This window comes from Musca domestica, unplaced genomic scaffold (genome assembly GCF_030504385.1).
Source record: "Musca domestica strain aabys unplaced genomic scaffold, Musca_domestica.polishedcontigs.V.1.1 10, whole genome shotgun sequence".
NCBI lineage: Eukaryota > Metazoa > Arthropoda > Insecta > Diptera > Muscidae > Musca > Musca domestica.
In genome coordinates this window covers 15121364-15144561 of record NW_026712115.1, presented here as the reverse complement: position 1 = coordinate 15144561, position 23198 = coordinate 15121364, and positions in this window count along the sequence as shown.

Below are 23198 nucleotides of genomic sequence, written 5' to 3'. Positions count from 1 at the left end.
ATTTCAGTTTTATTATCTAACTTTACACGTTTTTCTTTTGGTATAAAGACATGAGCTTTCGATCCAAAAATTTGCAAATGGTTTATATTGGGTATTCGTATCCAACGTCAAAAAAGCGCACATTTTGAACTGATATGGCATGTTGCACCGGAATCAAAAACCCAATGTGTTGCGTCACAATTTACTGAAAAACAATAGCTGCCTTTAATAGCTTTCTCTTCTTTCGCCTTGTTCGCGTTGTCTGCATTATTGTTCTTGTTTTTTTTTTTTTTTTTTGAATTTCCAGCAATCCTTTTTCAGATGGCTTTTTGCCTTACCGAAATGACATCGCTAAATTTAGCGTTCTTCAAAGCGTTCAGATGTTTTGAGAATCGATTTCGAAGGTACATTACCTGTCATGCGTTCGGATTCTTCAATCAAACATGTTTCCACTATTTTAATAGTTAGTTCATCAACTTTTCGAACTTCCAAGGCCGTGACTAGCGTGTCAAATGTGGACGGAAGCCTACTAAGAAGCATAGCCTCCAACCACCGCTCTTCATGTCCATTATATGTTCATTAATATCAACTTCCATTAATATTTCATATTGAATATTTGCCTCATGATACATACATTACTCCCAAGCGTATTTTTATACCCTCTACCATACTATGGAGGGTATACTAATTCTGTCATTCCGTTTGTAACTCCTCGAAATACTCATGTCAGGCCCAACAACGTATATACAGTCACTCACATTTAAAGTCGGACAGTCCCTTACACTAAATTGATGTTGTAATATCTTCGATTCTATTAAAGAAAATTCATCTCTGTATTTTAAATGTTATAACAAAAACATACTGCAAGTTCCAGGATAAAAATTACATACAAGCTAAACTAAAATAAGGACACTTTTTATTCTCACGTTGAAAGTCGGGCAGTACATAAAATTTGATCATATTTAAAGGAAATTAAATAAATTAATACTTGGTTGCGCCACCCCTCTGATTTTTGACAGCTTGTAGTCGGCTTGGCATGGATTGAACCAAGTTTTTGCAAACTTCAGGACTAATTTTATCCTACTCTTCCTGTAAAGCCGGTTTTAGCTGTTGCTTTGGTGTACAAAGCCTGTCCTGCATTCTGCGACCTAATTCATCCCATAAATATTCAATCACATTTAGATACGGACTTTGAGCAAGCGTTTTGGTCATTTTTGCACAGTTATACAATAGATAGTTTCTTTGGTCGAGGTGTGCGTTGATTATTTGGAACTAATCCATTTTCCTTATAGATTATATCGGGCACTGTTTCTGTTTCAAATTACGTATATAGAGTTCGTTATTGGAACTACAGTCTGTGACAGAAAATTGTCTATGGAGATCCATGTCATCGAATAGGCCCCATATATCAGTACCTCCCTATATTCGGTATTTTTACGATTTTGGGTACAATATTCACAGAAATTGTTTAAGATGTTGTATTTGAAGTTCGGAATGGAGGCTACAGCATTTGCCAGAAAATTGAATATACAGGTGCAGGTATTCGTATAGCGGTACCTCCCTATATACGGTATTTTGATAATTTTAGCTAAATTATTTACCGTTTATTTCAAGTTTCGAATTTGAATATGGTAATGGCTTATAACAAAAAATGCCTATGTAGGTCCACGTCGTATAGACCCCAATATAACGGCTATATTCGGTATTTTTAAAATTTTAACAGAATTTTTAAAGGATTTATTTCGGCCCGGCCGAAGTTACTGCTTTTTATCTTGCTTTCATGATGGGTTTTGAAAATATTATAACAATCATGGGCGCTCGTTGCTTTTTTTTATCAGCATAAGTTGATTGTCTACGACGTACAGACCAATTATTTCCGTCGCTGATTCGTCCCTTTTCTTCCATTCCGCATCAAGATTACTAGGAAAAGCGAAAGTAAAACATTCCCACAAATCTTCTTTGCGCAAGATTAATTCCAGCTTGAACTTCTATAAATGGTAATTATCTGCGTTTAATTTCGCGAAAGATGTTCTCAAAAAAATCCATTGCGATGGAGCCCATAACCTGTTAGAGGCGCAATATGTTTGATAAAATATGTTTACTTCCCAAAAAAATTTTCGTGTGTTCAGATCATTTGTTCTCTAAAATATTTTATCACACATATTGCGCCTCTAACATATTATACTCTTCTTTTAGTATCTCTCTCATGTGTTGAGAAATTTATGCACCTAAACTTTTAGGTACTTTTAATACCCTCCACCATTTGCAACGGATTTAAAAATTAAGAAAATAAATAAAATGCCTTGAAAATTATATTAGAATCTTAAAAAAATACCGAATATAGGCGTTATATTGGGGTCTATACGAAGACGTGAACCTGCATAGGTAACTTTTGTTATAAGCCATTTCAATATTCAAATACGAAACTTAAAAAATCGTCAAAATACCGAATATAGAGAGTTACCGTTAAATCGAAGACCTGGGCCTGCATAGACATTTTTCTGCCATAGACTTAATATACAAACTTAATATACCCTCCATACTATATATGGTGGAGGGTATAAAAACGATAGGATACGGGATACATATAAACTGTTTTTTTGGTAGCATATTTAAAAAATTAACATTATATTCTATCTAAGAGTTTTAATTCTATATGACGAACAGTTTGAATAGGAAAATGATGAATACTATTATTGCTACAGTTTTTTGTGCTGCATTTGAGATATTAATTTATGACAAGTGTGGTTTTTCCTAAGGCCCCATTGTACGAATTTCATGATTGTGGAAGGCTCCTCAACTAAAGGGCAATAATATTGCATTAATGTGATAAGTATGCAGTAGGAAAATAAAAGAAACAAGTTAAAAAGCAGTAAGTCCGGCCGGGCCGAACTTCGGAACGAATTTGAAAATTTTCAAAAAATAAAATCCGTTAAAAATGTTGTTAAAATCTTAAAAATACCGAACATAGCCATTATACAGGGGTATGTATGACGTGAACCTACATAAGTTTTATTTGTCATAAGCCATTACCATATTCAAATTCGAAACTTGAAATAAACGGTTAATAATGTAGCTAAAATCATCAAAATACCGTATATAGGGAGGTACTGTTATATCGGAGCTATACGAAGACCTGGACCTGCATACACAATTTTCTGTCAAAGACTGAAGTTCCCCTTAAGAACTCTAAATACGTAATTTGAAACTACTCCGGTGAATAGTGTCGCTAAAATCATCAAAATACCGAATATAGGGGGGTACCGTTGTATGGGGGCTATATGAAAACGTGGACCTATATGAACTTAACCTGCCCACTCGCAAAATAAACATGTGTGCAAAACTTAAGCCTCGCTTCGTTCGAAAGATATCGTGATTACAACAGACAGACGGACTTTGCTGAATCGACTTAAAATTTTACACTGATCAAAAATATATATACTCTGTTGGGTCTGACATGAGTATTTCGAGGAGTTAAACCCGGAATGACAAAGTTAATATACCCTTAATAGTAGGGTGGAGGGTATAAAAAGTGTTCAAAACGTTATAAAATGTAGATACTGGTCTATTTCTAAACAAGGGAGATATAGGAAATGTGAGAAGAGTTTATGCTCACCGTATGAATGTTGTAATCCAAGAAAAGTGAGTCTGCAGATTTTTAGCGACGCTTGGGTTACTTTGTTGATTTTAGCAATTCAAAAAGCGGTTTAACGAAAGTAACTACTTAGAACTAGAGTTGTTATTTCTATTCACAATAAGCTACAGTGGTACTCCATAATAGAATTCAATAACAAATAAATGTAAATACAATTCAATTTTTAAATCAAAGTACATGAACTTATGGCAAATTATTCAAATCTGTCCATGGCGCCGGTCTTGCACAGGTGCAACTGATGAGGCGACGCACATTACTTCTGCCAGTGATTTGATGACATGGGATAACACTAGTTGATCCGACTTTGCCTAGGTATGTTTGCCTGAGAGATAACATTCTGCTGAAGGAGCATGGGATGGTTGCGTCGTTGGCTGTGGCGGGAGCGGTTGGGTTGCGGTAAGTGGGACCTCCGATACCCCTGTTGCCTGGTTTTCGGAGGATGGTATGGTTTATGACGTTTGGGCTGCTGTTGGCGTTGTTATCGTTGCAGCTGTCGGGACTGTTGTTGTTGCATAGCATGGGGTAGATAACCTTGAGTTTTGTCCATTTATTTACAACTGATAGCCATTGGTTCGGGTAAAGCCATAATTAGGGAAGCTCTAAGGAAATTCCCAGGAGTTAAGGCTGTGGTATCTGAATTATCTTCAGTAACGCAGAGTTCGGGCGAGAGTTAGGAACGCCTTCCATACGAGCTAAGACTATAGCAAATTGCTCAAAAGTAAATCGGTGTGCTCCTGCTTTTGGTTTAAAATAGAGATTGAAGCGTTTTACTACTGATTCCCACAACCCTCCCATATGTGGTGCATGCGGTGTGATAAATCGCCATTCGAAACCTTGAGTGGAATATTTACCAGCAATATCAGTTGTAACAACTTTAATAAAATTTGAAAATTCTCTAAGTAATTTTTTACTAGCACCAACGAAGTTCTTTCCATTATCAGATTCTATCCGAAAGGGTAGCAAAGAAAGCTTCGAAAGCCACAGAGGTAAGCTCAGAGCATGGCTCCAAATGAATAGCTTATAGATAGATAGACAATCATGGGATATTTTTCATATTTAGGGAGGTCTGCGTTAGCCAATCTATGATCGACACGCATGATATGGTTGTGCATTTAAACAACGTTTCAGCGAAATGTCATTACCATCTACTAAATCATTGCATTCCTGTTCATAAAATTTATAAGTCCAAACTTCGCAGAGAAAGTTTTATAATGAAAGAATTGTGGAGAAATATTTTACTGAGCTTCTAACGACTATATAAACAATTGTGGTAGAACCTATAAGCATACGAAAATACCCGCATCGCTTTTTTGTATGTTGAAAATAGGTCTAAGTAGTCGACCTCTTTCTGATTATTTTTTTCTTGCTCTTCGCTTCCTATAGCAACTATGCTTTGTACATTTGGGCGTTTTCCCATATCTGGGCAAACTATTGAAATTTTCTTGGGTCATTCAGATGAGGGGTTTGTCAGCCAGTTAGACCATTGACCCACAAAGAGCTGGTGGCTAAATCTTGAGGCCTGCAATCTCTAGTGCCAAGATCGGCTGGATTGTCATGCGTAGGATACACACAACATTTGGAACTAATTCCAAATTGCTTTTGGCAACTAACAAATTGGAGAACACTACTGATTTTTATACCCCTCACCATACTATGAAGGGTATATTAACTTTGTCATTCCTTTTGTAACTCCTCGATATACTCATATCAGACCCAACAAAGTATATATATTTTTCAGCGTAAATTTTTTTAAGTCGATTTAGCAAAGTCCGTTTGTCTGTATGTCTGTTGTAATCACGCTATCCCCAATATAACGGTACCATCCTATATTCGTTTTTTGATGATTTTAGCGACATTATTAACCGGAATTGTTTCAAATTTGGTATTTAAAGTCGTAATGGATACTACAGCGTGTGATAGAAAATTGTTTGTGCAGGTCCACGTCTTCGTACAGCCCCCATACAACGGTACCTCCCTATATTCGGTATTTTGATGATTTTAGCATCATTATTCACCGGAATTGTTTCAAACTACGTATTTAGAGCTCGTTATAGGAACTACAGTCTGTGACAGAAAATTGTGTATGCAGGTTCAGGTCTTCGTATAGGCCCCACATACCAGTACCTCCCTATATTCGGTATTTTGACGAGTTTAGGTACAATACCCACCGAAAATGTTTGAGACGCGTGTTTGATGTTCGTAATGGATGCTACAGCTTATAGCAGAAAATTATGTATGCTGGTTTAGGTCTTCGCACAGCTCCGATATAACGCTACCTCCCTATATACGATATTTTGATGATTTTAGCTACATTATTCACCGTTTATTTCAAGTTTCGAATTTAAATATGGTAATGACTTATGACAAACAATGCCCATGTAGGTCCACGTCGTATAGACACCGATATAAAGACTATGTTCGGTATTTTTAAAATTTTAACAGACTTCTTTAAGGATTTTATTTCTAAATTCGTTCCAAATGGTGGAGGGTATTCAAAGTTCGCCCCGGCCGAACTTACTGCTTTCTAACTTGTTCATTCTGGCATCTTGCACATGCGCAATATGCAGCTTGTTATGCAACTAAATATCCATGTATTTGGACACAATCAGTCGGATTATACTGAATCCACCTAGACATATTTATTGATGGTACATTTTGAAAATCAGAGACAAGGGTATTCCATTTTGGTTGGGATTCTGGGCTCAAGTTTTTATCCCAATCGATACCTTCTAACCATAGCTGTTACATTAATACTTTTGATCGAATTATTATTGGTGCTATCAATCCTGCAGGATCGAATAATTGAGCAACAGCTGTGAGAATCATACTTTTAGTCAATTAGAAACTTGAAGAAAGTGAAGCAAGTGAATATGAAAATTTGTCGGAAAATGCATCCCACTTAATACCTAAGGTTTTGGTCGAACTTGCTTCCTTGAAACGGAGAAAATCGGAATCATATAAATCTTCGGTGTCGAAATTGAGAATTTTTGGGTCATTTCCGGTAAGCTTTTTGAGAGAAAACTCTTTGATAACCCTTTGATAACCGTGCGAACCACAAGATGTGAAAGAAAATATGAGTGATATTCGCCGTCAATACAAACTTCTCGAAACAAGCAATCTTTCAAATGATCTAGAGTGACATATTCGTTGGGAGCAGAGTTATATTCAGCGAGTAAATCTAAATATATTTTTTTTTACATTCGAGTATATTGTGCCAGTGCAATAAGACGAGACGAGCCCAGACATTCCAGTACAGTTTTTAAAGTTATTGTATTGGATGTTATAGCTTTTATAGCTGTTTTACTGTTCGTTAGGGCGTTAATGGTAGCCGTTCAGACAATCTGCAATCGCTCGGACCTCCGCTTGAAGGATCGTATTGTGATCGAGCAAGCCAAAGAATTTACTAAACACTTTTCGCAAAGAAGTTCAATCGATATCAAACAATATGTTTTCACTTAACACAAAAAATAGCAGTTTTTTGTATTATATGGCAACACAGGTAAAATAGATATATATATGGATGTGAAAATGTACGTAATATTTGAAAAAATATTATTGGTTGTTTAGGTTACTTCCTCTTGTCCAACGAATTCTGTTTTGTTTTCCTTTTTGTTATATTACTTTATTTTAACTACAGTGCTGGTTAAAATATGTAGTTAAATGTTATTTAAAATATTTAGCTATTTCTTTACCTATGCATGTGTGTGTATGTGGGGTATGTGCTGAGTGGTGTTGTTATTTCTTAATCGTTTTGTATGTTGAACAGTGGGGGCCAAAAGAACGATATGCTATTTTAGCAAATGGCGTTTTGATTTTAAATGATGCAACAAAAATTGTTTAAATTTAAGAAACTGCGTTGATTATTTATGATTTTATGTTTGTGTGTAATATGTAGGATTATTATGTGTGAAAATAATGCCGTCGTATATGTGTTTATGTTTTTCTTTTTTGTTATTTGCAACTACTGTTTATATATACTTTCTGTTAACGGCGTTCTTCTTCTTCACCTTTCTAGGCAACAAGTTCACTGAACCTTTTCATATATAAGAACCGCTACTTCGCAGATGGCAAACGAAAGCACATAAACTATTGCAAATATGGCGTTATGCAATATTTACGATTTTAACCATGTTTCAGTAAAAGCGATTATTTTAAATTCACAAAAGAAACTTTTAAGGAATACGTTTCTCAGTTTAGTATTTAATCCTCTAACATTTTGGTAGAGGATCCCACAGACAACAATTAGTTTTTTGACGCTGGTAAGGTATTCACAGATCTAGTAGAGCGTTCTCTGAACAAAAATTCTTTTACCAAGGTATCTTTGGGCCAGAATGAACTACTAACAATAATGTTAAATAATTTGGGGGGAACAGTTATTTTGAATGACGAAATATCACGCTGTTGAGAAGAACGAAATTTAAAGATGTTTAAATCTTGATCAGTTACATCGTTTAGATTTGATTTTATATAGCTGCGAATGTTGTCAGTATCAGGGTGAAGTCTAGATACAAATACTGTTTTACGCCGTTCTACAACGATAAGAGTGTTAGAAGTAGAGGGATCAACGCCATTCACAACCGCGGAAGAGTTTGTAGGAGTTATAGTTGGAGCCTGCACGACTACTGCAGGTGGTTTAGCTTTTTCGCCTTTTGAAGAGTTAATGCTTGCAGTCGAAGTGGAAGCATTAGAAGTTGGGTCTATGCCTTTGCCGTTATCGACTGATGGATTATTATTAGGAGGGGAATTGGCGATATTGGAGAATTTAAACTTATTAAGTTATCAAGACCCAAGGTATTTGGGCCAAGATTGTTTGCTTCAACTAAAGTCTTTTTTCTTTAAGGAGAGTCATCAGAAAATTCAAACCTGCTGACCAATTTTTCAATTTTTTCAAATTTTTTAAATGTTATATTAAAGCTTTTCTTTATCTTTTCAATTTCAGCCTTAGTTTCTTTAAATAGGCAATGATAATCAACTTGTAAATCCCTACATTCAAAACAAGACCAACGCAGACCTTTAGCCTTGTCTGTAATAAAATCATACTGTCTACCGTTGAAGCCAGCGCATTTAAGATGCCAAAATTTATCGCAAATAAAGCAAGATATTAAGCGCTCATTGATGTCTCTAACAGCACAATCGTTATTTGAGCAAGCCATAATGAGAGTATTAAATATCAACAATAGGGTAATGAACACAAGTAAAAAATAATTATTATTATTATTTTTTTTATTAATTAAAATAACTAAGGAAATAGTGTAATTTTGGAAATGGTGTGGTAAGTAATTTACTGTAACTGCCTAAAAGTATGCTAAGAATAGCTAATTGTTTACGTACAAAGATGTTAAGGGGAACTAGCCACAAACGACAAAACACAAATTAACACAATGGAAGCAACAAAGGATAGAAATCAAAAAGAAGAATGTAAACACCAATGTAAACTAGGCGCAAAAAATAATTATAACAAAAAATGGGAAAAAACTGAATGAAACGCGAAAACTTCACACAATTGGAATTTATATAAATTCAATTATTTGGAATTTCACAGTTTAGCACTTGTAGAGACACAAAAACACGGTAAAATTAATTTATATTTAAGATGGTTAATCGACACACAGAAAAACACTTGTAAGCGAGCAGAGTTGCCAACTGATATTTATTTAAGAATATTCTATTCGTTTTTTTCTCTTCTTGCCTTTGCTTGCTGTACTTTTTTGGCTCACTGTCGAGAATGTTTTTTTTTTTGTGAACTATTACCTTTTTCGACTCTTGTTTAGTTTTTTTTCTTCATTTACGATTTGTGCTTGGCGTTCATTTTCACATAAGGGAGGAAAATAAAAAAAACGTATCACTTACCGAACCGCAGGTATTGCTAACAATGTATTTGGGAGGAGTGATGAAGTTAACTCATTGTTATTGTTGTTAATTTCAACGATAACTGCATCCTCTGTAAACGGCTACGGCGGACCATGAAAAAGTATGCGGGGTTAGGGGAAGTGGAATCAAAATCTTTAAGTGGACTGTATGAGTGGAAGAACGTGAGGCAATATTATTTCTCAACAAAGGGAAATAATATTGCATTGATGTGATAAGTATGCAGTATGAAAATAAAAAAGTTCCCAAAACGTAATAAAACGTAGATACTGGTTTATTTCTTAACAAGAGAGAAGAGATAGGGAATGAGAGAAGAGTTTGTGCTCACCGTTTGAATGTTGTAATCCAAGTAGAGTGTGCAGATTTTTAGCAAAGCTTAGATTACTTTGTTGAGTTTAACAATTCAAAAAGCGATTAACGGAAGTAACTACTTAGAACTAGAATTCTTATTTCTATTCACAATAAGCTGAAGTACTAAAAATTATAATTCATATACTTAACGCTACAGTGGAACTCCATAATAGAATTCAACAACAAATAAATTTAAATACAATACTATTTTTAAATCAAAGTACATGAACTTATGGCAAATTATTCAAATTTGTCCATGGTGCCGGGTTTCACTGGTGCAACTGATGAGGCGACGCACATTACTTCTGTCAGTGATTTGATGGCTTGGGATAACACTAGTTGATCCGGCATAAGGGACTTTGCTTAGGTATGTCTGCCGGAGAGATAAAATTCTGCTGAAGGTGAATGGGATGGCTGCGTCGTTGGCTGTGGCGGGAGTCTTGCGAAATTACATAATTAATTAGTTTTGAGAGAAGTAGTGCTCCACTGAGCTCAAGTCTTGGTAAACCAACGGATTAAAGAAGAGCGACTTTGCTTTTGGCAACTAACAAATTGGAAAACACTTCCGATTTTTCATTCTGGCATCTTGCACATGCGCAATATGCAGCTTGATATGCGACTGAAAATCCATGTATTTGGACACAATCAGTCGGATTATACTAAATCCCCCTAGGAATAGTTATTGATAGTACATTTTGAAAATCAGAGATAAGGGCAATCCATTTTGGTTGAGACTCTGTGCTAAATTTTTCATCCCAATCGATACATTCTAACCACAGTTATTGCATTTATACTTTTGATCGAATTACAATTGGTGCAATCCATCCTGTAAGATCGCACTTGTTTCCTTGAAACGAGAAAATCGAAATCATATAAATCTTCGGTGTCGAAATTTGTGAGAATTTTTGGGTCATAAGCTTTTTCATAGGAAACCCAAGGTGAGCAAGATAATATAAGTGAAATTCGCCCTCAATACAAACTTCTCGAAACGAGCAATCTATCAAATGATACAGGGTGACATATTCGTTGGGAGCAGTTATATTCAGCGCGTAAATCTAAATAAAGTTTTTTCCATTCGAGTATATTGTGCCAGTGCACAATATACGACGAGCCCAGACGTTCCAGTACAGTTGTTGAAGTTACTGTTTTGGATGTTATAGCTGTCTTACTGTTCGTTAGGGCGTTAATGGTAGCCGGTCTCGTGTTAGCATGAAGCCAGTTCAGACACTCTGCAATCGCCCGGACCTTCGCTTGAAGGATCGTGTTGTGATCGGGCAAGCCAAAGATTTGAATAAGCAATTTTCGCACAGAAGTTCAATCGATATCAAACAATATGTTTTCACTTACCACAAAAAATAGAAGTTTTTGTAATATATGGCAACACAGGTAAACTAGATATATATGGATATGCAAATTTCTTAACCGTTTTATATTTTATGTGCATTATGTTGTACAGTGGGGGCCAAAAGAACGATATGTTATTTTAGCAAATGGCGTTTTGATTTTAAATGATGCAACAAAAATTGTTTAAATTTAAGAAACTGCGTTGATTCTTTATGGCTTTATGTTTGAGTGTAATATATAGGATTATTATGTGTGAAAATAATACCGTCGTATATGTGGATTCATGTCATATATTTATGTGTGTTGTTATTTAAGAAAGGACAGACATGCACTGCACACATACCCTTCAACCGACAATTTCACTAAGTTTTTCACTTTTTTCACATTACCACCTTATTTTGGTACGCACTAAATATTTTTTTCTGAATATTCCTGCTGTTGTTAGTTGAGTATGTCGTTCTCTTTAATTTTCAGTTAAACACAAACCACCATTAATGCTATTTAAGAATATTCTATTCTTGTTTTTTTTTTTCTCTTTTTGCCTTTGCTTGCTGTATTTTTTGGCTCACTGTTGAGAACGTTTTTTTGATAACAATGTATTTGGGAAGAGTGATGAAGTTACCTCATTGTTATTGTTGTTCATTTCAACGATAACTGCTTCCTCTGTAAACGGCTGCGGAGGACGATGAAAAAGTATGCGGGGATTAATTGGACTGTGGAGTGGAAGAATATGCAGCAATATTATTTCTCAACCAAAGGGAAATAATATTGCATTGATGTGATAAGTATGCAGTATGAAAATAAAAAAAAAGTTTCCAAAACGTTATAAAACGTGGATACTGGTTATTTCTAAAAAGAGAGAGAAGAGATAGGGAATGAGAGAAGAGTTTATGCTCACCGTTTGAGTGTTGTAATCCAAGTAAAGTGAGTGTGCAGATTTTTAGCAAAGCTTAGGTTTCTTTGTTGAGTTTAACAATTCAAAAAGTGATTTAATGGAAGTAACTACTTAGAACTATAATTCTTATTTCTATTCATAATAAGCTTAAGTACTAAAAATTATAATTCATATACTTAACGCTACAGTGGTACTTCATAATGGAAATCAATAACAAATAAATATAAATACAATTCAATTTTTAAATTAAAGAACATTCAAATTTTTCCAAAATTATAAAAGAAAAGGCTTGTGATGGCCCGACTTTATTGAATTCAGTGCACTTAAAATGGGGTACACTTTTTGTCACCTTAATACACTTTAATACTGCGATAGTATGGACAAGTTCCCTTTTGCTTTGAAATGAAGTAGGTATCAAAGGTATGTCTGGATATAAACGCGTTGTAATTGTTAAATAAAACCAGATTCAGTATCCTATTCATACAATTACTAGCTGAAACGGTACACATTGCTGGTCGCCATTTTAGATTTTAATGAATGTTTTAAAATTTTAAGCATTCGGTATTCTAGATTAAAAGATCTATGTTCTGCTTAAAATTATGGCTTGCAACTGTAGTCTTTCTTACAATTGCTGTAGTCTTTCCACCCATATTTCTCAAAGATGCAATATTAAATATACACTTATGGAATAAGCACTTGTGGAACTTCTATCATATGGCTCCCAATGAATGGAATATTTCGATAACAAAATTGAAAAGTTTTGATATCTTGATTTCTTAACTAAAATAATTATAATGGTACTGACCGCTTTTATGTAGTCTTAACCGAAGAGCCTCCAATTTGATATTTGAGAACTAAATGGTTATTATCTATAACTACTATATAATGGTAGTACTCAATCTTTAAGGTCCTTATGATACATAAACATTTTTTGCAAGATTGAATGCAATTTTGAAATATAAATATCAGGTCCTAATCCACGTTTTATCATGTAACGGCAAAACTCAACGAGGACGGTTGAGCTCGAAGTTTTCTAATTGAGGTATTTGGCTTTATCCACCTTCTGATTTAGGGAATTCCAAACTTTATGCTTTTCTATCCCACTCCATATTAATCTTGCTATTCGGTTTGATGGAATAAATTCTCGTTTAGAGTAAAATTCTATGCCAATGTAGTTGTTTTGAAATTAACCCTTAAAAGTTTTAACAATCGAATTTTGAAGTGAGTTCAATATAACGGTACCGTCCAGTCGTAGTTATATATGAAAGCGTGATTCAATGATAACCTTACACTCAAATACCTTTAACCTTATGAACAATTTCATATTTCAAGCACAATCTGTTAATCAAGATTAAACCAAGATACTAGCATCAGCCGTTTCGGCTAGGCGTTGAATCAGTCAGTCACTAGCTCCCTGAAATATTCAACATACACGTTTCGAGATTGATGAAACCCAAGAATCAATACAGATACTGAAAGACTGTTCATACATACTAACCTTAGTGCTGATGTCCCTTTTCCCATGAAATGTTCAGTAACAAAGTCGAATAACGCATTCTAGAGAACATCAAAGACTAACGTAACCAAAGTAACTTATTTTTATTTTTATATTATAGTAGGCGAACACTTGAACATTTTTTCTCTTTGGAATTTTCTAAAAATTGTATTTTTTGATAGAAAAACTTGATGTTTTTTATACCTTCCACCATTCTATGGAGGGTATATTAACTTTGTCATTCCGTTTGTAACTTCTCGAAATATCCATAATAGGCCCTACAAAGTATATATACTAGATCGGCGTAAAATTCTAAGACGATCTGGCGATGTCCGTCTGTCTGTTGTAATTACGCTATTTTTCGAACGATTTGAGATAGAAGGCTAAAATTTTGCACACATGCATCGTTTACCAGTAGACAGGTTATGTTCGTAAATGGGCCATGTCGGTCCACGTTTTCGTATTGCCCCATATAACGGTACCTCCCGATATTCGTTATTTTCATGATTTTAGCGATATTATTTGTAGGAATTATATAAAATTTGGTATTTGAAGTTCGTTATGGGTACTACAGCCTATGACAAAAAATTTTGTATGCAGGTCCATGTCTTCGTGTAGCCCTCATATAACGATAACTCCCGATATTCAGTGTTTTGAGGAATTGTTTCAAATTTCCTACTGGAATATCCTAATGGATACTACAAACTAAGGCAGAAAATTGTCTTTGCAGGTCCACGTCTTCGGTACCTCCCGATACTCTGTATTTTCATACTTTTTTGCAACATTATTCACCGTACTTGTAACAAATTTGGTATTTGGAATTTTAGGGAATGAGAGAAGAGTTTGTGCTCACCGTTTGAATGTTGTTATCCAAGTAAAGTGAGTGTGCAGATTTTTTGCAAAGCTTAGGTTACTTTGTTGAGTTTAACAATTCAAAAAGCGATTAACGGAAGTAACTACTTAGAACTAGAATTCTTATTTCTATTCACAATAAGCTTAAGTACTAAAAATTATAATTCATATACTTAACGCTACAGTGGAACTCCATAATAGAATTCAATAACAAATAAATGTAAATACAATACTATTTTTAAATCAAAGTACATGAACTTATGGCAAATTATTCAAATTTGTCCATGGTGCCGGGTTTCACTGGTGCAACTGATGAGGCGACGCACATTACTTCTGTCAGTGATTTGATGGCTTGGGATAACACTAGTTGATCCGGCATAAGGGACTTTGCTTAGGTATGTCTGCCGGATAGATAACATTCTGCTGAAGGTGAATGGGATGGCTGCGTCGTTGGCTGTGGCGGGAGTGGTTAGGTTGCGGTAAGTGGGACCCCCAATACCCCTGTTGCCTGGTTTTTGGAGGATGGTATGGTTTATGACGTTTGGGCCGCGGTTGGCGTTGTTGTCGTTGCAGATGTCGGGACGTCTGTTGTTGCTTAGCGTGGGGTAGTCCATCTATTTACAACTGATTTTGTCCATCTATTTACAACTGATAGATTTTCAGCTATTGGTTTGGGTAAAGCCATAATTGAGGAGCCTATAAGGAAATACCCAGGAGTTAAAGCTGTGATATCTGAATTGTCTTGAGTAAATGCGAGAGTTAAGAACGCCTTCGATACAAGCTAAGGTTGTAGAAAATTGCTCAAAAACTCAAAATAGCACCAACGAAGTTCTTTCCATTATCAGAAACTATCCGAAAGCCACAGAGGTTAGCTCAGAGCATGGCTCCAAAGGAATAGCTTATAGATAGATAAAATTTTCATTTTAGGGGAGGTCTGCGTTAGCCAATCTATGATTGACACGCATGATATGGTTGTGATCCAAGAATGGGTTGGGTTAATTTAACGCACTTTTCAGCGAAATGTCCTTACCAGCTTCCAAATCATTGCATTCCTGTTCATAAAATTTATAAGTCCATACTTCGCAGAGAAAGTTTTATAATGAAAGAATTGTGGAGAAGTATTTTTACTGAGCTTTTTAAGCCTATATAAACAATTGTTTTAAAACCTATAAACATACGAAAATACCCGCATCCCTTTGTTGTGTGTTGAAAATAGGTCTAAGTAGTCGGCCTTTTTCTGATTATTTTTTTTTGTTCTTCGCTTCCTTTAGCAACTATGCTTTGTACATTTGGGCGTTTTCCCATATCTGGAGTAACTATTGAATTTTTCTTGGGTCATTCAGATGAGGGGTTTGTGAGCCATTTAGACCATTGAACCACAAAGAGCTGGTGGCTAAATCTTGAGGCCTACAACCTCTAGTGCCAAGATCGGCTGGATTATCATGCGTAGGACACACACAACATTTGGAACTAATTCCAAAACCTGAGTCTTGCGAAATTACATAATTGATTAGTTTTGAGAGAAGTAGTGCTCCACTGAGCTCAAGTCTTGGTAAACCAACGGATTAAAGAAGAGCCACTTTGCTTTTTGCAACTAACAAATTGGAAAACACTACCGATTTTTCATTCTGGCATCTTGCACATGCGCAATATGCAGCTTGATATGCAATTGAAAATCTATGTATTTGGACACAATCAGTCGGATTATACTAAATCCCCCTAGGAATAGTTATTGATAGTACATTTTGAAAATCAGAGATAAGGGCAATCCATTTTGGTTGAGACTCTGTGCTAAATTTTTCATCCCAATCGATACATTCTAACCATAGTTATTGCATTTATACTTTTGATCGAATTACAATTGGTGCAATCCATCCTGTAAGATCGCACTTGTTTCCTTGAAACGAGAAAATCGAAATCATATAAATCTTCGGTGTCGAAATTTGTGAGAATTTTTGGGTCATAAGCTTTTTCATAGGAAACCCAAGGTGAGCAAGATAATATAAGTGAAATTCGCCCTCAATACAAACTTCTCGAAACGAGCAATCTATCAAATGATACAGGGTGACATATTCGTTGGGAGCAGTTATATTCAGCGCGTAAATCTAAATAAAGTTTTTTCCATTCGAGTATATTGTGCCAGTGCACAATATACGACGAGCCCAGACGTTCCAGTACAGTTGTTGAAGTTACTGTTTTGGATGTTATAGCTGTCTTACTGTTCGTTAGGGCGTTAATGGTAGCCGGTCTCGTGTTAGCATGAAGCCAGTTCAGACACTCTGCAATCGCCCGGACCTTCGCTTGAAGGATCGTGTTGTGATCGGGCAAGCCAAAGATTTTAATAAGCAATTTTCGCACAGAAGTTCAATCGATATCAAACAATATGTTTTCACTTACCACAAAAAATAGAAGTTTTTGTAATATATGGCAACACAGGTAAACTAGATATATATGGATATGCAAATTTCTTAACCGTTTTATATTTTATGTGCATTATGTTGTACAGTGGGGGCCAAAAGAACGATATGTTATTTTAGCAAATGGCGTTTTGATTTTAAATGATGCAACAAAAATTTTTTAAATTTAATTTAAATTTAATGGTTTTATGTTTGAGTGTAATATATAGGATTATTATGTGTGAAAATAATACCGTCGTATATGTGGATTCATGTCATATATTTATGTGTGTTGTTATTTAAGAAAGGACAGACATGCACTGCACACATACCCTTCAACCGACAATTTCACCAAGTTTTTCACTTTTTTCACATTACCACCTTATTTTGGTACGCACTAAGTATTTTTTTCTGAATATTCCTGCTGTTGTTAGTTGAGTATGTCGTTCTCTTTAATTTTCAGTTAAACACAAACCACCATTAATGCTATTTAAGAATATTCTATTCTTGTTTTTTTTTTCTCTTTTTGCCTTTGCTTGCTGTATTTTTTGGCTCACTGTTGAGAACGTTTTTTTGATAACAATGTATTTGGGAAGAGTGATGAAGTTACCTCATTGTTATTGTTGTTCATTTCAACGATAACTGCTTCCTCTGTAAACGGCTGCGGAGGACGATGAAAAAGTATGCGGGGATAGGAGAAGTGAAATCCCAACCTTTAATTGGACTGTGGAGTGGAAGAATATGCAGCAATATTATTTCTCAACCAAAGGGAAATAATATTGCATTGATGTGATAAGTATGCAGTATGAAAATAAAAAAAAAGTTTCCAAAACGTTATAAAACGTGGATACTGGTTATTTCTAAAAAGAGAGAGAAGAGATAGGGAATGAGAGAAGAGTTTATGCTCACCGTTTGAGTGTTGTAATCCAAGTAAAGTGAGTGTGCAGATTTTTAGCAAAGCTTAGGTTACTTTGTTGAGTTTAACAATTCAAAAAGTGATTTAATGGAAGTAACTACTTAGAACTATAATTCTTATTTCTATTCACAATAAGCTTAAGTACTAAAAATTATAATTCATATACTTAACGCTACAGTGGTACTTCATAATAGAAATCAATAACAAATAAATATAAATACAATTCAATTTTTAAATCAAAGAACATTCAAATTTTTCCAAAATTATAAAAGAAAAGGCTTGTGATGGCCCGACTTTATTGAATTCAGTGCACTTAAAATGGGGTACACTTTTTGTCAACTTAATACACTTTAATACTGCGATAGTATGGACAAGTTCCCTTTTGCTTTGAAATGAAGTAGGTATCAAAGGTATGTCTGGATATAAACGCGTTGTAATTGTTAAATAAAACCAGATTCAGTATCCTATTCATACAATTACTAGCTGAAACGGTACACATTGCTGGTCGCCATTTTAGATTTTAATGAATGTTTTAAAATTTTAAGCATTCGGTATTCTAGATTAAAAGATCTATGTTCTGCTTAAAATTATGGCTTGCAACTGTAGTCTTTCTTACAATTGCTGTAGTCTTTCCACCCATATTTCTCAAAGATGCAATATTAAATATACACTTATGGAATAAGCACTTGTGGAACTTCTATCATATGGCTCCCAATGAATGGAATATTTCGACAACAAAATTGAAAAGTTTTGATATCTTGATTTCTTAACTAAAATAATTATAATGGTACTGACCGCTTTTATGTAGTCTTAACCGAAGAGCCTCCAATTTGATATTTGAGAACTAAATGGTTATTATCTATAACTACTATATAATGGTAGTACTCAATCTTTAAGGTCCTTATGATACATAAACATTTTTTGCAAGATTGAATGCAATTTTGAAATATAAATATCAGGTCCTAATCCACGTTTTATCATGTAACGGCAAAACTCAACGAGGACGGTTGAGCTCGAAGTTTTCTAATTGAGGTATTTGGCTTTATCCACCTTCTGATTTAGGGAATTCCAAACTTTATGCTTTTCTATCCCACTCCATATTAATCTTGCTATTCGGTTTGATGGAATAAATTCTCGTTTAGAGTAAAATTCTATGCCAATGTAATTGTTTTGAAATTAACCCTTCAAAGTTTTAACAATCGAATTTTGAAGTGAGTTCAATATAACGGTACCGTCCAGTCGTAGTTATATATGAAAGCGTGATTCAATGATAACCTTACACTCAAATACCTTTAACCTTATGAACAATTTCATATTTCAAGCACAATCTGTTAATCAAGATTAAACCAAGATACTAGCATCAGCCGTTTCGCCTAGGCGTTGAATCAGTCAGTCACTAACTCCCTGAAATATTCAACATACACGTTTCGAGATTGATGAAACCCAAGAATCAATACAGATACTGAAAGACTGTTCATACATACTAACCTTAGTGCTGATGTCGCTTTTCCCATGAAATGTTCAGTAACAAAGTCGAATAACGCATTCTAGAGAACATCAAAGACTAACGTAACCAAAGTAACTTATTTTTATTTTTATATTATAGTAGGCGAACACTTGAACATTTTTTCTCTTTGGAATTTTCTAAAAATTGTATTTTTTGATAGAAAAACTTGATGTTTTTTATACCTTCCACCATTCTATGGAGGGTATATTAACTTTGTCATTCCGTTTGTAACTTCTCGAAATATCCATAATAGGCCCTACAAAGTATATATACTAGATCGGCGTAAAATTCTAAGACGATCTGGCGATGTCCGTCTGTCTGTTGTAATTACGCTATCTTTCGAACGATTTGAGATAGAAGGCTAAAATTTTGCACACATGCATCGTTTACCAGTAGACAGGTTATGTTCGTAAATGGGCCATGTCGGTCCACGTTTTCGTATTGCCCCATATAACGGTACCTCCCGGTATTCGTTATTTTCATGATTTTAGCGATATTATTTGTAGGAATTATATAAAATTTGGTATTTGAAGTTCGTTATGGGTACTACAGCCTATGACAAAAAATTTTGTATGCAGGTCCATGTCTTCGTGTAGCCCTCATATAACGATAACTCCCGATATTCAGTGTTTTGAGGAATTGTTTCAAATTTCCTACTGGAATATCCTAATGGATACTACAAACTAAGGCAGAAAATTGTCTTTGCAGGTCCACGTCTTCGGTACCTCCCGATACTCTGTATTTTCATACTTTTTTGCAACATTATTCACCGTACTTGTAACAAATTTGGTATTTGGAATTTTAGGGAATGAGAGAAGAGTTTGTGCTCACCGTTTGAATGTTGTTATCCAAGTAAAATGAGTGTGCAGATTTTTTGCAAAGCTTAGGTTACTTTGTTGAGTTTAACAATTCAAAAAGCGATTAACGGAAGTAACTACTTAGAACTAGAATTCTTATTTCTATTCACAATAAGCTTAAGTACTAAAAATTATAATTCATATACTTAACGCTACAGTGGAACTCCATAATAGAATTCAATAACAAATAAATGTAAATACAATACTATTTTTAAATCAAAGTACATGAACTTATGGCAAATTATTCAAATTTGTCCATGGTGCCGGGTTTCACTGGTGCAACTGATGAGGCGACGCACATTACTTCTGTCAGTGATTTGATGGCTTGGGATAACACTAGTTGATCCGGCATAAGGGACTTTGCTTAGGTATTTCTGCCGGAGAGATAACATTCTGCTGAAGGTGAATGGGATGGCTGCGTCGTTGGCTGTGGCGAGAGTGGTTAGGTTGCGGTAAGTGGGACCCCCGATACCCCTGTTGCCTGGTTTTTGGAGGATGGTATGGTTTATGACGTTCGGGCCGCGGTTGGCGTTGTTGTCGTTGCAGTTGTCGGGACGTCTGTTGTTGCTTAGCATGGGGTAGATAAGGTTGAGTTTTGTCCATCTATTTACAACTGATAGATTTTCAGCTATTGGTTTGGGTAAAGCCATAATTGGGGAGCCTATAAGGAAATACCCAGGAGTTAAAGCTGTGATATCTGAATTGTCTTGAGTAAACGCGAGAGTTAAGAACGCCTTCGATACAAGCTAAGGTTGTAAAAAATTGCTCAAAAACTGAAAATAGCACCAACGAAGTTCTTACCATTATCAGAAACTATCCGAAAGCCACAGAGGTTAGCTCAGAGCATGGCTCCAAAGGAATAGCTTATAGATAGATAAAATTTTCATTTTAGGGGAGGTCTGCGTTAGCCAATCTATGATTGACACGCATGATATGGTTGTGATCCAAGAATGAGTTGAGTTAATTTAACGCACTTTTCAGCGAAATGTCCTTACCATCTTCCAAATCATTGCATTCCTGTTCATAAAATTTATAAGTCCATACTTCGCAGAGAAAGTTTTATAATGAAAGAATTGTGGAGAAGTATTTTTACTGAGCTTTTTACGTCTATATAAACAATTATTTTAAAACCTATAAACATACGAAAATACCCGCATCCCTTTGTTGTGTGTTGAAAATAGGTCTAAGTAGTCGGCCTTTTTCTGATTATTTTTTTTTCTTGTTCTTCGTTCCTTTAGCAACTATGCTTTGTACATTTGGGCGTTTTCCCATATCTGGAGTAACTATTGAATTTTTCTTGGGTCATTCAGGTGAGGGGTTTGTGAGCCATTTAGACCATTGAACCACAAAGAGCTGGTGGCTAAATCTTGAGGCCTACAACCTCTAGTGCCAAGATCGGCTGGATTATCATGCGTAGGACACACACAACATTTGGAACTAATTCCAAAACCTGAGTCTTGCGATTAGCGACGAATGTTTCCCATGACCAATGGGTTTTGACAGCCAATCTAAAACAATTGGTGAGTCCGTCCGCAGTGTGATACCTGTGAACTTGGAATCGAAAGTCGAAATTACATAATTAATTAGTTTTGCGAGAAGTAGTGCTCCACTGAGCTCAAGTCTTGGCAAACAAAGGGATTAAAGAAGAGCGACTTTGCTTTTGGCAACTAACAAATTGGAAAACACTTCCGATTTTTCATTCTGGCATCTTGCACATGCGCAATATGCAGCTTGATATGCAACTGAAAATCCATGTATTTGGACACAATCAGTCGGGTTATACTAAATCCCCCTAGGAATAGTTATTGATGGTACATTTTGAAAATCAGAGATAAGGGCAATCCATTTTGGTTGAGACTATGTGCTAAATTTTTCATCCCAATCGATACATTCTAACCATAGTTATTGCATTTATACTTTTGATCGAATTACAATTGGTGCAATCCATCCTGCAAGATCGCACTTGTTTCCTTGAAACGAGAATATCGAAATCATATAAATCTTCGGTGTCGAAATTTGTGAGAATTTTTGGGTCATAGCTTTTTCAGAGGAAACCCAAGGTGAGCAAGATAATATAAGTGAAATTCGCCCTCAATACAAACTTCTCGAAACGAGCAATCTATCAAATGATACAGGGTGACATATTCGTTGGGAGCAGTTATATTCAGCGCGTAAATCTAAATAAAGTTTTTTCCATTCGAGTATATTGTGCCAGTGCACAATATACGACGAGCCCAGACATTCCAGTACAGTTGTTGAAGTTACTGTTTTGGATGTTATAGCTGTCTTACTGTTCGTTAGGGCGTTAATGGTAGCCGGTCTCGTGTTAGCATGAAGCCAGTTCAGACACTCTGCAAGCGCCCGGACCTTCGCTTGAAGGATCGTGTTGTGATCGGGCAAGCCAAAGATTTTAATAAGCAATTTTCGCACAGAAGTTCAATCGATATCAAACAATATGTTTTCACTTACCACAAAAAATAGAAGTTTTTGTAATATATGGAAACACAGGTAAACTAGATATATATGGATATGCAAATTTCTTAACCGTTTTATATTTTATGTGCATTATGTTGTACAGTGGGGGCCAAAAGAACGATATGTTATTTTAGCAAATGGCGTTTTGATTTTAAATGATGCAACAAAAAATTTTTAAATTTAATTTAAATTTAATGGTTTTATGTTTGAGTGTAATATATAGGATTATTATGTGTGAAAATAATACCGTCGTATATGTGGATTCATGTCATATATTTATGTGTGTTGTTATTTAAGAAAGGACAGACATGCACTACACACATACCCTTCAACCGACAATTTCACCAAGTTTTTCACTTTTTTCACATTACCACCTTATTTTGGTACGCACTAAATATTTTTTTCTGAATATTCCTGCTGTTGTTAGTTGAGTATGTCGTTCTCTTTAATTTTCAGTTAAACACAAACCACCATTTATGTTATTTTTATTTTTCTCTTTTTGCCTTTGCTTGCTGTATTTTTTGGCTCACTGTTGAGAACGTTTTTTGATAACAATGTATTTGGGAAGAGTGATGAAGTTACCTCATTGTTATTGTTGTTCATTTCAA